General features: G+C 35.7%; 1 protein-coding gene across 3 annotated transcripts in view; it reads left to right on the top strand.

Moving 5' to 3' along the window:
• LOC309645526 (uncharacterized protein C1orf185 homolog) overlaps positions 1 to 16,844 on the top strand; it is a 247,587-nt gene that overhangs the window by 142,824 nt on the left and 87,919 nt on the right. The gene's annotated exons all lie outside the window — the stretch shown is intronic.

Here is a 16,844-nt window from a genome sequence, read left to right as displayed (position 1 = left end):
TTTTCCAATTTGCATTCCTTTTATTTCTTTTTCTTCTCTGATTGCCGTGGCTAGGACTTCCAAAACTATGTTGAATAATAGTGGTAAGAGTGGACAACCTTGTCTTGTTCCTGATCTTAGAGGAAATGCTTTCAGTTTTTCACCATTGAGAATGATGTTTGCTGTCGGTTTGTTGTATATGGCCTTTATTATGTTGAGGTAGGTTCCCTCTATGCCCACTTTCTGGAGAGTTTTTATCATAAATCGGTGTTGAATTTTGTCAAAAGTTTTTTCTGCATCTATTGAGATGATCATATAGTTTTTCTTCTTCAGTTTGTTAATATGGTGTATCACATTGATTGATTTGCATATATTGAAGAATCCTTGCGTCCCTGGGATAAATTCCACTTGATCATGGTGTATGATTCTTTTAATGTGTTGTTGGATTCTGCTTGCTAGTATTTTGTTGAGGATTTTTGTATCTATATTCATCAGTTATATTGGTCTGTAATTTTATTTTTTTGTAGTATCTTTGTCTGGTTTTGGTATCAGGGTGATGGTGACCTCATAGAATGAGTTTGGGAGTGTTCCTTCCTCTGCAATTTTTTGAAAGAGTTTGAGAAGGATAGATGTTAGCTCTTCTCTAAATGTTTGATAGAATTCACCTGTGAAGCCATCTGGTCCTGGACTTTTATTTGTTGGAAGATTTTTAATCACAGTTTCAATTTAGTGCTTGTGATTGGTCTGTTCATATTTTCTGTTTCTTCCTGGTTCAGTCTTGGAAGGTTGTGCATTTCTAAGAATTTGTCCATTTCTTCCTGGTTGTCCATTTTATTGGCCTAGAGTTGCTTGTAGTAGTCTCTTAGGATGCTTTGTATTTCTGCCATGTCTGTTGTAACTTCTCCTTTTTCATTTCTAATTTTATTGATTTGAGTCCTCTCCCTCTTTTTCTTGATGAGTCTGGTTAATGGTTTATCAATTTTGTTTATCTTCTCAAAGAACCAGCTTTTAGTTTTATTGATCTTTGCTATTGTTTTCTTTGTTTCTATTTCATTTATTTCTGCTCTGATCTGTATAATTTCTTTCCTTCTGCTAACTTTGGGTTTTGTTTGTTCTTCTTTCTCTAGTTCCTTTAGGTGTAAGGTTAGATTGTTTATTTGAGATTTTTCTTGTTTCTTGTGGTAGGCTTGTATAGCTATAAACTTCCCTCTTAGAACTGCTTTTGCTGCATCCCATAGGTTTTGGTTCATCGTGTTTTCATTGTCATTTGTCTCTAGGTATTTTTTGATTTCCTCTTTGATTTCTTCAGTGATCTCTTGGTTATTTAATAACGTATTGTTTAGCCTCCATGTCTTTGTGTTTTTTACGTTTTTTCCCCTGTAATTCATTTCTAATCTCATAGTGTTGTGGTCAGAAAAGATGCTTGATATGATTTCAATTTTCTTAAATTTACTGTGGCTTGATTTGTGACCCAAGATGCGATCTATCCTGGAGAATGTTCCGTTCACACTTGAGAAGAACGTGTAATCTGCTGTTTTTGGATGGAATGTCCTATAAATATCAATTAAATCTATCTGGTCTATTGTGTCATTTAAAGCTTCTGTTTCCTTATTTATTTTCATTTTGGATGATACGTACCTTGGTGTAAGTGAGGTGTTAAAATCCCCCATTATTATTGTGTTACTGTCAATTTCCTCTTTTATAGCTGTTAGCAGTTGCCTTATATATTGAGGTGCTCCTATGTTGGGTGCATATATTTTCATAATTGTTATATCTTCTTCTTGGATTGATCCCTTGATCATTATGTAGTGTCCTTCCTTGTCTCTTGTAACATTCTTTACTTTAAAGTCTGTTTTATCCAATATGAGTGTTGCTACTCCAGCTCTCTTTTGATTTCCATTTGCATGGAATATCTTTTTCCATTCCCTCACTTTCAGTTTGTATGTGTCCCTAGGTCTGAAGTGGGTCTCTTGTAGACAGCATATATACGGGTCTTGTTTTTGTATCCACTCAGCAAGCCTGTGTCTTTTGATTGGAGCATTTAATCCATTCACGTTTAAGGTAATTATTGATATGTATGTTCCTATGACCATTTTCTTAATTGTTTTGGGTTTGTTTTTGTAGGTCCTTTTCTTCTCTTGTGTTTCCCACTTAGAGAAGTTCCTTTAGCATTTGTTGTAGAGCTGGTTTGGTGTTGCTGAATTCTCTTAGCTTTTGCTTGTCTGTAAAGCTTTTGATTTCTCCATCGAATCTGAATGAGATCCTTGCCAGGTAGAGTAATCTTGGTTGTAGGTTCTTCCCTTTCATCACTTTAAGTATATCATGCCACTCCCTTCTGGCTTGTAGAGTTTCTGCTGAGAAATCAGCTGTTAACCTTATGGGAGTTCCCTTGTATGTTATTGTCATTTTTCCCTTGCTGCTTTCAATAATTTTTCTTTGGCTTTAATTTTTGCCAATTTGTTTACTGTGTCTTGGCATGTTTCTCCTTGGGTTTATCCTGTATGGGACTCACTGCACTTCCTGGACTTGGGTGGCTACTTCCTTTCCCATGTTAGGGAAGTTTTTGACTATAATCTCTTCAACTATTTTCTCTGGTCCTTTCTCTCTCTCTTCTCTTTCTGGGACCCCTTTAATGCGAATATTGTTGCGTTTAATGTTGTCCCAGAGGTCTCTTAGGGTGTCTTCATTTCTTTTCATTCTTTTTTCTTTATTCTGTTCTGCAGCAGTGAATTCCACCATTCTGTCTTCCAGGTCACTTATCTGTTCTTCTGCCTCAGTTATTCTGCTATTGATTCCTTCTAGTGTATTTTTCATTTCAGTTATTGTGTTTTTCATCTCTGTTTGTTTGTTCTTTAATTCCTCTAGGTCTTTGTTAAACATTTCTTGCATCTTCTCAATCTTTGCCTCCATTTTTTTTTCTGAGGTCCTGGATCATCTTCACTATCATTATTCTGAATTCTTTTTCTGGAAGGTTGCCTATCTCCACTTCATTTAGTTGTTTTTCTGGGGTTTTATCTTGTTCCTTCATCTGGTACATAGCCCTCTGCCTTTTCATCTTGTCTATCTTTTTGTGAATGTGGTTTTTGTTACGCAGGCTGCAGGATTGTACTTCTTGCTTCTGCTGTCTGCCCTCTGGCGTCTTTTTCAGATTTTAAGCACACATTAATATTTGTGGTGTCACTCTATTTGTGGAACACATTCCCATTTCTTCTAGTCTACTTCTATTCACACTTATAGGAGTCACACATTACCTGGAAGATGTTCCTAAACCTGATTCCTTAATACCCTACTCCTCCCCCTAGAATGATTTGTCTCCCCACTAGACCATAGTGAGAACAAAGACCATGTAATTTATACTTCAACAAAAATGTATGAAACACTGTGACAAACTGGAGAACATAAAGACCAAAAAGAAAGCCCCACTCTCAGGATTTTACAATTCAGGCTGGGTATAAACAAAAACTTCAACAACTAAAGTACATCATGATACTCAGATAAAGGCAAATGCAAGGTTTTAAAGAAGCAAATAGGAGGAGTTAATTCACCCTGTCTTTGAAAGTCAGAGCTTCAGAAGGAAATTACTTCAGCTTACAGTTAATGAATAAATAGAATTTAGTCTGGAAGCATACAAACCAGACTGTTAATAACAGTTACCTGTGGAGTGGGAAGTGTGTGTGTGTGTGTGTGTGTGTGTGTGTGTGTGTAATTTGGAGGAGACAGGGCAAGATAAAGAAATACTTAACTTTTTACTCCGTATATTTTTGTGTTGTGTGAATCCTTTATACAGAATGTGTACTCATCATTCTCTTGTGTAATTAAAGAAAAAAACATTAGATTGATTGAAGGGATACCAGAGAGGAAACAGCGAAGGTAGAGACTTTAGCTCAGGAGACTGCATCATATTCAGGGAGGTACATGTATCATAGTATGGCTGTTGCATAATGAGCCTAAAGGAAAGTGTCAGGAAATCAAATCAGAGAGTTAGATTTGGGCCAAACCAGATTTGTAGGCTATTGTAGCAGTCAAATGGAAAAGCATGAGAGCATAAAGTAACAAAAGTGAGAGAAGGAGGAGTGGAGGATACCAGAGATAGAGGTAAAAGGTACATAATTTGGTGCATAGATAATAGAAGGTAAATGAGCACCTATCTCAACTGAGTTCTATGAGAGAATTAAGCCCTTGTGCCCTAAGGTATCTATTATATGCAATGAATTAATTTCCTATGCATCTGGAATAGTATTAATTATGTACTGATCCTTGGAAAAATTGAGAAAATAGTCACTTAAATAATTTTCTGTGCTCAGATAAAGAACATGGATTGAGAAAGACCTTGGTAATTGTGTGGAAGATGGTTGCTTATTATTGGCTAAAATGTGTCCTATATGTGAAGAAGTAAATTTGAGTTCAGTTTTCAATGCATTGAATTTGAGGTGTTTATGGGACATTTAGGAGGAGAGATGTGATAGTTGAGTAAAAAATTCTGGAGCTTGTACTAGATATCTAAACTGGAAAGAAAGTGTAATAAGTCTTCAGCATATAAGTATTATAGTTAAAGCCATAGATTCAGTTGGATCACCCAACTAATGTGAGAAAAAACACAAAGATTTAAAATAGAATCTTAGGGAATTATGACATTTGGGAGATAGGCATTAGAAGATGAGCCTGACAAGAAGACTAAAGCAAGAACTGGAAACCTGAAGAAAATTATGGCATAGAAGTCAAGGAAGAGAAGGATTACAAGAATGATGGAACAGTCAACAGTGTCATTACTGCAGAAATGTGTCCATTGGCCATGGTAATATAGAGATCAGCGTTGACCTTAGTGAGAGCAGCTTTGGAAGAACTGTATGGGCAAAAGTAATATTAGAGTGAGTTGGGAGGTGAGAAAGCCGAGTAGTGAGAGTGAACATCTCTTCCAAGATTCTTGGTTATGAAGAATGATAAAGGTTTTATTTGTCTTGAAGATGGAAGGGACTTGTATAGTACATTTATATGTTAAGGGAAAAGATCAATAGAGGGGTAGCAAAGGAATAGTACAGAAGGAAGAGAGAAGTGATGATTAATGATTTCTGAGCTCAGGTGGAACCTTAAGTCATAGATAGAAGGAGGAGTCTCCACTGAGCCTGGAAAGAATGAGATAAAGATGAGTACTGATGCAGATTAATTTATTATAAGTGGTATGGAAGAAATGAAAGGAGTTTCAGCCTAATGGTTCCTATTTTCTCTATGAAATAGGAAATTAGATCATCTGTTGGGGTAGTGTGAGGAAGCAATTAAATGAGAATTTGAATAAAGAGCTGAAATTTTGGAAGAGGTACTGAAAAGAATGAGCAAAAGGAACTAAGATTTATCAAAAGTCTAATATGATAGCCTGTATGGTAAATGCTTTATATACATTATTGCATTTAATTCTAACAATCATCATTATATATATCATATCAAGAGAGGCTCATTTCAACAGTGTATGTGAAAGTGCTTTGTACATTGTAAAGTCCTAGATAAATGTAAGGTATAATTGCAATAGTAGTAATGAATTCAAGGCACTTTTATTATAACCTTGTCAATAGTTATGGCATTTTTATCCCAAATATGGGTATATCATGCTCTGTGTAATAAAAGGTTTTCTGAAAACAATTTTTTATACATATACTCAAGGATGCTTGCTCATTGCTTTGTTGTTGTTTTTTTTTAATTTTTATATATTTATTTATTTATTTTTGGCTGTGTTGGGTCTTCGTTTCTGTGCGAGGGCTTCCTCTAGTTGCAGCGAGCGGGGGCCACTCTTCATCGTGGTGCGTGGGCCTCTCACTATCGCGGCCTCTCTTGTTGCGGAGCACAGGCTCCAGACGCGCAGGCTCAGTAGTTGTGGCACACGGGCTTAGTTGCTCCACAGCACGTGGGATCTTCCCAGACCAGGGCTTGAACCCATGTCCCCTGCATTAGCAGGCAGATTCTCAACCACTGCGCCACCAGGGAAGCCCCTGAAAAATTTTTAAAAAAGAAAGAGGCTCATCTTTTACAGATAGTAAATAACAGTCAGAATTTGAACCCAGAGTTTTTCTGGCTTCAGATCCTGTGACAGATACACTTCTAGGGTTTAACAAAACCCAAAGGAGTGCAGTTAGACTTGTGGACTACGGGGTCTTATATTGGACAGGGAAAGAAGTAGGACTGGAAGTAAAGCCAAGGAGTGGTAATACATTTGGGGAAAATGATAAGATCAGGGTTTGGAAATATCAATGAAGTAAAATTAAAATTACAGTGGTATTAAGCAAGTAAAGGCTGAGATAATGATCAGAGAAAAGCGTATTATGGCCAAAGAGTAGAATATAGGAGTGAAAATTTCAGAGGTGAAGCAGTTTGGGACTGAGCTGGGATGGAGGTGGAGGAGGGCATGGAGAATGATTATAGCTAGCATTTATTAAGCTTTTAGAATGCTAGATACTGTAGTAAGCACTTTATATTCATTATCTTATTCTCACAATCCTTAATGAGGTAAATACTATCATTATTTCCATTTGATAGATGAGGTGACGTTGATTGTTACTTTCCTAAATTAAGCTCATGGAATCAGATTTTATAAGGCAGCTTCATTTAAAAAATTTTTTATTTTATATTGGAGTATAGTTGATATACAATGTTGTGTTAGTTTCAGGTGTACAGCAAAGTGATTCAGTTATACATGTGTATATATCTATTCTTTTTAAGATTCTTTTCCCATATAGATTATCATAGAATACTGAGTAGAGTTCCCTGTGCTATACAGTAGGTCCTTGTTGATTATCTATTTTATATATAGTAGTGTGTATATATTAATCCTAAATCTCTGATTTACCCTCCCCCCACACCTTTCCCCTTTGGTAACCACAGGTTTGTTTTCTATGTCTGTAAGTCTGTTCATGTTTTATAAATAAGTTCATTTGTATCATTTTTTAAGATTCCACATATAAGTGATATCATGTGATATTGTCTTTCTCTATCTGACTTACTTCACTTAGTATGATAATCTCTAGGTCTATCCATGGTGCTGCAAATGGCATACATTTTGTGTTTCCATTCTTTTTTTATGGCTGAGTAATATTCCGTTGTATATATGTACCACATCTTCTTCTTCTTCTTTTTTTTAATTGGAGTATAGTTGCTTTGCAATGTTGTGTTACTTTCTGTTAGTTTCTGCTGTACAGCAAAGTGAATCAGCTATATGTATACATATATCCCCTCTTTTTTGGATTTCCTTCCCATTTAGGTCAGAGCATTGAGTTCCCTGTGCTCTACAGTAGGTTCTCATTAGTTATCTCTTTGATACATAGTAGTGTATATATGTCAATCCCAATCTCCCAATTCATCCTACCCTCCCTTCCCCCCTTGGGATCCATATGTTTGTTCTCTACATCTGTGTCTCTATTTCTGCTTTGCAAATAAGTTCATCTGTGTCATTTTTCTAGATTCTGCATATAAGCAACTTATACGATATTTGTTTTTCTCTTTCTGACTGACTTCACTCTGTATGGCAGTCTCTAGTCCATCCGTGTTTCTGCAAATGACACAGTTTTGTTCCTTTCTATGGCTGAGTAATATTCCATTGTATATATGTACCACATCTTCTTTATCCATGTTGATGGGCATTTAGGTTGTGTCCATGTCCTGGCTATTGTAGACAGTGCTGCAATGAACATTGGGGTGCATGTATCTTTTTGAATTATGGTTTTCTCTGGGTATATGCCCAGTAGTGGTATTGGTGTGTCATATGGTAGTTCTATTTTAGTCTTTCAAGGAAACTCCATACTGTTCTCCATAGTGGCTGTATCAATTTACATTCCCACCAGCAGTGTAAGAGGGTTCCCTTTTCTCCACACCCTCTCCGGCATTTACTGTTTGTAGATTTTTTGATGACGACATTCTGATCAGTGTGAGATGATACCTCATTGTAGTTTTGATTTGCATGTCTCTAATAATTAGTGATGTTGAACATCTTTTCATGTGTTTGTTGGCCATCTGTATGTCTTCTTTGGAGAAATTTCTATTTAGGTCTTCCACCCATTTTTTGATTGGGTTGTTTGTTTGGTTGGTTTTTTTTGATATTGAGCTGTATGGGCTGTTAGTATATTTTGGAGATTAATTCTTGTTGGTTGCATCATTTGCAAATATTTTCTCCCATTCTGTGGGTTGACTTTTCATTTTGTTTATGGTTTCCTTTGCTGTGCAAAAGCTTTTAAGTTTAACTAGGTCCCATTTGTTTATTTTTATTTTTATTTTTATTACTCTAAGAGGTGGATCCAAAAAGATATGACTGCAATTTATGTCAGAGAGTGTTCTGCCTATGTTTTCCTCTAAGAGTTTTATAGTATCCAGTCTTACATTTAGGTCTTTAATCCATTTTGAGTTTATTTTTGCGTATAGTTTTAGAGAATGTTCTAATTTCATTCTTTTACATGTAACTGTCCAGTTTTCCAAGCACCACTTATTGAAGAGACCATCTTTTCCCCATTGTATGTTCTTGCTTCCTTTGTCATAGATTAATTGACCATAGGTGCGTGTGTTTACTTCTGGGCTTTCTATCCTGTTCCATTGATGTATAAGTCTGTCTTTGTGCCAGTACCATACTGTTTTGATTACTGTAGCTTTATAGTATAGTTTGAAGTCAGGAAGCCTCATTCCTCCAGCTCTGTTTTTCTTTCTCAAGATTGCTTTGGCTATTCAGGGTCTTTTGTGTTTCCATACAAAATTTAAGATTTTTTGTTCTAGATCTGCAAAAAATGCCATTGGTAATTTGATAGGGATTTCATTGAATCTGTAGATTGCCTTGGGTAGTATAGTCATTTCACATTACTGAGGCAGCTTCATTTTATGATTAATTTTCTTACTACATTCTTCAGCAGATTCTTTCTAATGGAATTTTTTACTAATTCTTAGAATTTTTCAAAGTAATTTTAATCATCATAATAAATGATTTAATATTGAATAACAAAGTGATTTAAAATATCTGCTTAATTATGGTTGTATTTTACTATGATTTTCAGGTCAAATAAAAGGGAATCAATATCAGTGCTGAACTAAACTACTTATATTGGACAGCTACCATCTTCAAATTCAGAGCAGGCCACACTTCAAATTCAGAGCAGGTCACAGTTAAATAAATAAAGGATTTAATTTATTAAAGGGCTGGGAAGAAAAATTATTTTATGGATGTTAGAAAAGCAAAGTTTCAACAGAAACTATGAAACAAAGGCAAGAATTGGCAACAAAAACTTTTATTTGAAAATATTTTAAGGATCATTTAATATGGTAAACAAAAAGAATATCAGTGAAATTAAAATATCTATTTAAAAAAGCTAAAAAGAAAAAAGAAACAGTTCTGCTTTAACAGCAAAAAAAATATTGTTAAGAATTATAAGAAGTTTGAAGAAATACATATAAGATGTATCAGATTACATACTATGAAGGAATTTTAAATTACTTTACCTAAGTAGGCAGTTGAAAAGAATACCAATTCAACTAACTTTAATAAATATTAACCATGTGCTCTGACATATGGTTGGTAAATGCATTAAGAAAATCTTGTGGGAATAAAGCATCTCAGTATTAAATTTAACCATCTCTTTTCAGGACAATGAAAACGATCATTTCAAACTAAAAATGAAAAAGATATTATGTTTTTACTGCATTGCTAACATTTCTTAACTCAAAGATAATTCATCAGAAGTTTCAGATCATAGAAACCATATGACCCGTTTAAATCACTACACTTAAAAAATGTTTTATGTGTTAAACAGGAAAATAAAGGAAAAACCCCACAGTGTTTTATTTAAAGCATGTCATGGAGGATTATGGTTTTAAAGTAGTTTAATAAATGGTTGAAACTCTTGGCAAGTATTCTCAGAATTTACCAAATTTACCCTAAAGGGAAAGTAAAGATTCTTCATCCTTACTAACCTCTGTTAAACAAAAATCAACCTAAGTGCAAAAGAGTCACCAAGTTATAGAAAATGTAGGTTTGATTGTAATCAAACAAACATACACAAGGTAATTCAAGAACCTTTGTAATAAAGTGAGTAACAGATTTTCAAACAGTTACTCAGTCTATTTTAAAATGCAAAAGTAGAGCAGCAGCTTGAGAATTTGTTCAAGAAAAAATTCCTATGTTCATTTAAATTGGCAAAGATTATGAGATTTAAATATAGTCATGCGATAGAATCTTCAGAACATTTTGAAAGAATTTCACCCAGATCTACAAAATAGTGTTTTTAAGGCCAAATGGAAAATGTCAGAAAAGAATCAGAAGTTTTATATGATATATTTAAATTGATAAGTGACAGGAATGAATCACAAAAGAGACAGGTATCTAAGGTAAAAAATATTCTTGTAAAGAAGCAACATGTAAATCTAGAAATGTGATCTAAAGTCAACATCGCATTTCTTACTAGATCACATTCAAATAATGCAAATATATCAGAGTAATCAGTACATTTATGGGAGAATTAATGACAGTCTTCTAAAAGTTGAATATATTACTTAAGGCTAGAAAATTGTAGTCTTCTCATAAATATATTCTTTTTTTTTAAGCTACAAAATTGCAGCTTCAGTGGGAAACACAAATTTGTTATTACACAGTTATGGTAAGTCAGAACTCTGGGCCTGGATCAGCTAGATTCTCTGCTTAGGGTCCCACAAGTCTGAAATCAGTCTTGGGTGGGGCTGTTATCTCATTCAAGTCTTGGGGTCCTCTTCCACATTTATTGGTTCTTGGCAGAATTCAGTCCCTTACAGTTGTAGGATTTAAATCCCTATTTTAATGCTGTCTGTCAACAAGGGGCATTCTCAGCTCCTAGTGGTTGACTACCATTCCATGCTACATGGCCCTCTCTACAATATGGCAAATTGCTCCTTCAAGGCTAACAGGAGACTCTCTCTAACTTATTCCAACTGTGACCTCTAAATCCTCTTTAGAGTTCACCTGATTAGGTCGGGATCACTCAAGATAATCTCCCTTTTAATTAACTTAAAGTCAACTAATAATAAGTCTTAATTATATCTGCAAAATCTCTTGACCTGTGCCATATAATATAACCTAACCACAGAATTAGTATCCCATCATATTTACAGGTCCCATCTGCATCCGAGGAGAGAGGATTATACAGGGCATGTACACCAGAGGAAAGGAATCTTAGGGACCATCTCAGAATTCTAACAGAATTAGGATGAAGATATATGAATGTTAACTTGCAGCAGATTAATGGAATATTGAAAGGAGTGTTCTGGGTTGGTTTTTTTTTCTGTTGACCACCAACAGAAAAAACATTGGATTATAAATTCCTGAGTTCAAAGGGCACTATGCTATGCACGAGATAAAAACAAATGGGAGGGACTTCCCTAATGTTCCAGTGGGTGGGACTCCACACTTCCAGTGTGGGGGGCCCAGGTTCCATCCCTGGTCAGGGAACTAGATCCTGCACGCATGCCACAGCTAAGAGTTCGCATGCTGCAATTAAGAAGTCTGCGTGTGCCACAACTAAGACCCAGGGCAGCCAAAATAAATAAGTAAATAAATATTTTAAAAAAACAAAAACAGATGGGAGCAAAAAGAGTATAAGAACTGGGTTGTCTTAAAGCTGCTGGAGAATTTTAAAGTGGAGTGAAGAGAAAAGAAAGAGTTTGGAAGAAGATAAAGAGTGATAGAGAGTTCCCCTTTCACCCTGCTTCAAGGAATAGTGTAAATTGTGTGTGTGTGCATGCGTGTATGTGTGTGTGTGTGAATTGAGGAATCAAAAAGGAGTGCAGATACATACTCTTGTTTTGGCTAGATTTCTAATAGGTAGTGGACTAAGAGCAGCATCCAGCATTATTTAGAAAATGAGAGAATGAGGAACCAGAAAAATGGTGGAGTGGCACCTCTCAGTGGGAAAGAGTAGGGTACAGCCTGAGTCCCTGGCTTGATGAGGAGGAAATGTAATATTCCCATATGCTAAAGAGAGGAAGGGAAATGAGAATTGAAGGAGAAAGATGGTAATGACCAAGGGATCTTAATCATGAGAGAGAAGCAAAGTGACCCTGTAGTATAGGACTTTAGGGTGGACTACTAGATGGAGAGTAAGACAACCTTCAACATCAGACACTGCCTATACAGAAAGAAGATACTATAAGGACATCAGTTATTGTACCAACAGCCTAGGTGAAACCAAGATGGACCACATCCATAGTAGTGAGGGCTCGGATGGCATGTGTGAATTAGACTATAACTGAGTAAATAATACTGAATTTATTTTTAAAACATCATAGAATTGAAATAAAATTACTAGAAAGCATCTAGGTTAAGGTTTTTGCCACCAGTAGTCAAACTATTAAAATAACTAAGACTTCGATTTTTGCCCCCCTGAATTTTGTGGATTATTGCACGCCTATTAAATATTATACTGTTTACATAGAAACTCACATAACAGAGTTCTACTATAAAGAACTCTTACTGTGTAAGATAACTCATCTTTGGACAAGTTTATTATTAGTCATCACTTTCCTGAATTCTGAAGGGAAAGTAAAGCACTAGATTTCAGTAGTAAAGTTACATCCATGTTGCTTAATTCTGACCATCAAAGATTCACTTGTTCTTTGGAAATAAAGATTTAAGTGATCTGTTTATTATTAGCTTTTTAATCCTACTGGTATTAGATCCATCTTCATAGTCATTAGGCCAATTATAGCAAAGAAATCCATCATATATCAATATCTTCTTTCTTCACACTCTGTAAGAGAAAATTCTTGAGAGATTTCAATCTATAGATGGTGCTTAATAAGTCTTTTAGGACCTTCAAGATGGCAGAGGACTAAGACATGGAGATAACCTTCCTCCCCACAAATACATCAAAAATACATTTACATGCGGAACACCTCCTACAGAAGGCTGGCAGAAGACCTCAGACTTCCCAAAAGGCCAGAAAATCCCCAAGTACCTGGGTAGGGCAAAAGAAAAAACAGAGATAAAAGAATAGGGATGGGACCTGCACCTCTGTGAGGGAGCTGTGAAGGAGGAAAAGTTTCTACACACTAGGAAGCCCCTTCACTACCAGAGAAGCGGGGGGGGGGGGGCGGGAGGGGGGAACTTCAGAGCCACAGAGGAGAGCTCAGCAACAGGGGTGCAGAGGGCAAAGTGGACAAAATGAGAAGACAGAGAAATACGCAACAGATGAAAAGCAAGGTAAAAACCCAGCAGACCAAACAAATGAAGAAGAAACAGGCAGTCTACCTAAAAAAGAAGTCAGAGTAATGATAGTAAAGATGATCCAAACTCTTGGAAATAGAATGAAGAAAATACAAGAAATGTTTGACAAGGAACTAGAAGAACTAAAGAGCAAACAATAATGAACAGCACAATAAATGAAGTTATAAATTCTCTAGAAGGAATCAGTAGCAGATTAACCAAGGCAGAAGAACGGATAAGTGACCTGGAAGATAAAAGAGTGGAAATAACTTCCACAGAGCAGAATAAAAAAAAAAGGAATGAAAAGAATTGAGGACAGTCTCAGAGACCTCTGGGACAACATTAAATGCACCAACATTTGAATTATAGGGGTCCCAGAAGAAGAAGAGAAAAAGAAAGGGACTGAGAAAATATTGGATGACATTATAGTTGAAAATTTCCCTAATATGGGAAAGGCAATAGTCAAGCCCAGGAAACACAGAGAGTCCCATACAGGATAAATCCAAGGAGAAACATGCAAAGACACATATTAATCAAACTATCAAAACATAAATACAAAGAAAAAATATTAAAAGCAGCAAGGGAAAAGCAAAAAAATAACATACACGGGAATCCTCATAAAGTTAACAGGTGATCTTTCAGCAGAAACTCTGCAACGCAGACGGGAGTGGCAGCACATATTTAAAGTCATGAAAGGGAAAAACCTACAACCAAGATTACTCTACCCAGCAAGGATCTCATTCAGATTTGATGGAGAAATTAAAACCTTTACAGACAAGCAAAAGTTAAGAGAATTCAGTACTACCAAGCCAGCTTTACAACAAATGCTAAAGGAACTTCTCTAGGCAGGAAACACAAGAGAAGGGAAAGACCTACAAAAACAACCCAAAACAATTGAGAAAATGGTAATTGGAACCTACATATCGATAATTACCTTAAATGTAAATTAATTAAATGCTCCAACCAAAAGACATAGACTGACTGAATGAATACAAAAACAAGACCCGTATATATGCTGTCTACAAGAGACACACTTCAGACCCAGGGACACATACAGACTGAAAATGAGGGGATGGAAAAAGATATTCCATGCAAATGGAAATCAAAAGAAAGCTGGAGTAGCAATACTCATCATAAAATAGACTTTAAAATAAAGACTATTACACGAGACAAAGAAGGACACTACATAATGATCAAGGGATCAATCCAAGAAGATGATATAACAATTGTAAATACTTAGGCAGCCAACATAGGAGCACCTCAATATATAAGGCAAATGCTAACAGACATAAAAGGGGAAATCAACAGTAACACAATAATAGTAGGGAAATTTAACACCCCACTTTCATCAATGCACAGATCATCCAAAATGAAAATAAATAAGGAAACACAAGCTTTAAATGATACATTAATCAAGATGGACTTAAATGATATTTATAGGACATTCCATCCCAAAACAACAGAATACACTTTCTACTTAAGTGCTCATATGTGACAACCCAAAACTTATGGGATGCAGCAAAAGCAGTTCTAAGAGGGAAGTTTATAGCGATACGAGCCTGCATCAAGAAACAAGAAAAATCTCAAACAACCTAACCTTACACCTAAAGCAATTAGAGAAATAAGAGCAAACAAACAAAACCAAAGTTAGCAGAAGGAAAGAAATCATAAAGATCAGATCAGAAATAAATGAAAAAGAAATGAAGGAAACAATAGCAAAGATCAATAAACTAAAAGCTGGTTCTTTGAGAAGATAAACAAAGTTAATAAACCATTAGCCAGACTCATCAAGAAAGAAAGGGAGAAGACTCAAATCAACAGAATTAGAAACGAAAAAGAAGTAACAACTGACACTGCAGAAATACAAAGTATCATGAGAGATTACTGCAAGCCATTGTATGCCCATTGGAAGAAATGGACAAATTCTTAGAAAAGTACAACCTTCCAAGACTGAACCAGCAAGAAATAGAATATATAAACAGACCAATCACAAACACTGAAATTGAAACTGTGATTAAAAATCTTCCAACAAACAAAAGCTCAGGACGAGATGGCTTCACAGGTGAATTCTATCAAACATTTAGAGATGAGTTAGCACCTATCCTTCTCAAACTCTTCCAGAATACAGCAGCGGGAGGAATACTCCCAAAGTCATTCTACAAGGCCACCATCACCCTGATACCAAAACCAGACAATGATGTCACAAAAAAAGAAAACTAGAGGCCAGTACCACTGATGAACATAGATGCAAAAATCCTCAACAAAATACTAGCAAACAGAATCCAACAGCAAATTAAAAGGATCATACACCATGATCAAGTGGGGTTTATCCCAGGAATGCAAGGATTCTTCAATACACGCAAATCAATCAATGTGATACACCATATTAACAAATTGAAGGATAAAATCCATATGATAATCGCAATAGATGCAGAAAAAGCTTTTGACAAAATTCAACACCCATTTATGATAAAAACTCTCCAGAAAGTGGGCATAGAGGGAACGTACCTCAACATAATAAAGCCCATATATGACAAAGCCACAGCCAACATCGTTCTCAATGGTAAAAAACCTGAGACAATTTCCACTAAGATCAGGAAGAAGACAAGGTTGCCCACTCTCACCACTATTATTCAACATAGTTTTGGAAGTTTTAGCCACAGCAATCAGAGAAGAAAAAGAAATAAAAGGAATCCAAATCGGAAAAGAAGAAGTAAAGCTGTCACTGTTTGCAGATGACATGATACTATACATAGAGAATCCTAAAGATGTCACTAGAAAACTACTATAGCCAATGAATTTGGTAAAGTACAGGATACAAAATTAATGCACAGAAATCTCTTGCATTCCTATACACTAATGATGAAAAATCTGAAAGAGAAATTAAGGAAACATTCCCATTTACCATTGCAAGAAAAAGAATAAAATACCTAGGAATAAACCTGCCTAAGGAGACAAAAGACTTGTATGCAGAAAACTATAAATCACTGATGAAAGAAATTAAAGATGATACAAACAGAGGGAGAGACATACCATGTTCTTGGATTGGAAAAATCAACATTGTGAAAATGACTATACCATACAAAGCAATCTACAGAATCAATGCAATCCCTATCAAACTACCAATGGCATTTTTCACAGAGCTAGAACAAAAAAATTCACAATATGTATGGAAACACAAAAGACCCCGCATAGCCTAAGCAATCTTGAGAACGAAAAATTGAGCTGGAGGAATCAGCCTCCCTGACTTCAGACTATACTACAAAGCTACAGTAATCAAGGCAGTATGGTACTGGCACAAAAACAGAAATAGATCAATGGAAAAGGATAGAAAGCCCAGAGATAAACCCACGCATATATGGTCACTTTATCTTTGATAAAGGAGGCAAGAATATACAATGGAGAAAAAACAGCCTCTTGAATAAGTGGTGCTGGGAAAACTGGAGAGCTACACGTAAAAGAATGAAATCAGAACACTCCCTAACACCATACACAAAAATAAACTCAAAATGGATTAAAGACCTAAATGTAAAGCCAGACCCTATAAAACTCTTAGAGCAAAACACAGGAAGAACACTGTTTGACACATATCACAGCAAGATCCTTTTTGATCCACCTCCTAGAGAAATGGAAATAAAGACAAAAATAAACAAATGGGGCCTAATGAAACTTA

Source organism: Balaenoptera physalus (genome assembly GCF_965194825.1).
Source record: "Balaenoptera physalus genome assembly, chromosome: 1".
Classification (NCBI taxonomy): domain Eukaryota; kingdom Metazoa; phylum Chordata; class Mammalia; order Artiodactyla; family Balaenopteridae; genus Balaenoptera; species Balaenoptera physalus.
Note: the sequence above shows the minus strand (reverse complement) of the source record. Positions and strands in the feature narration are given on the sequence as shown.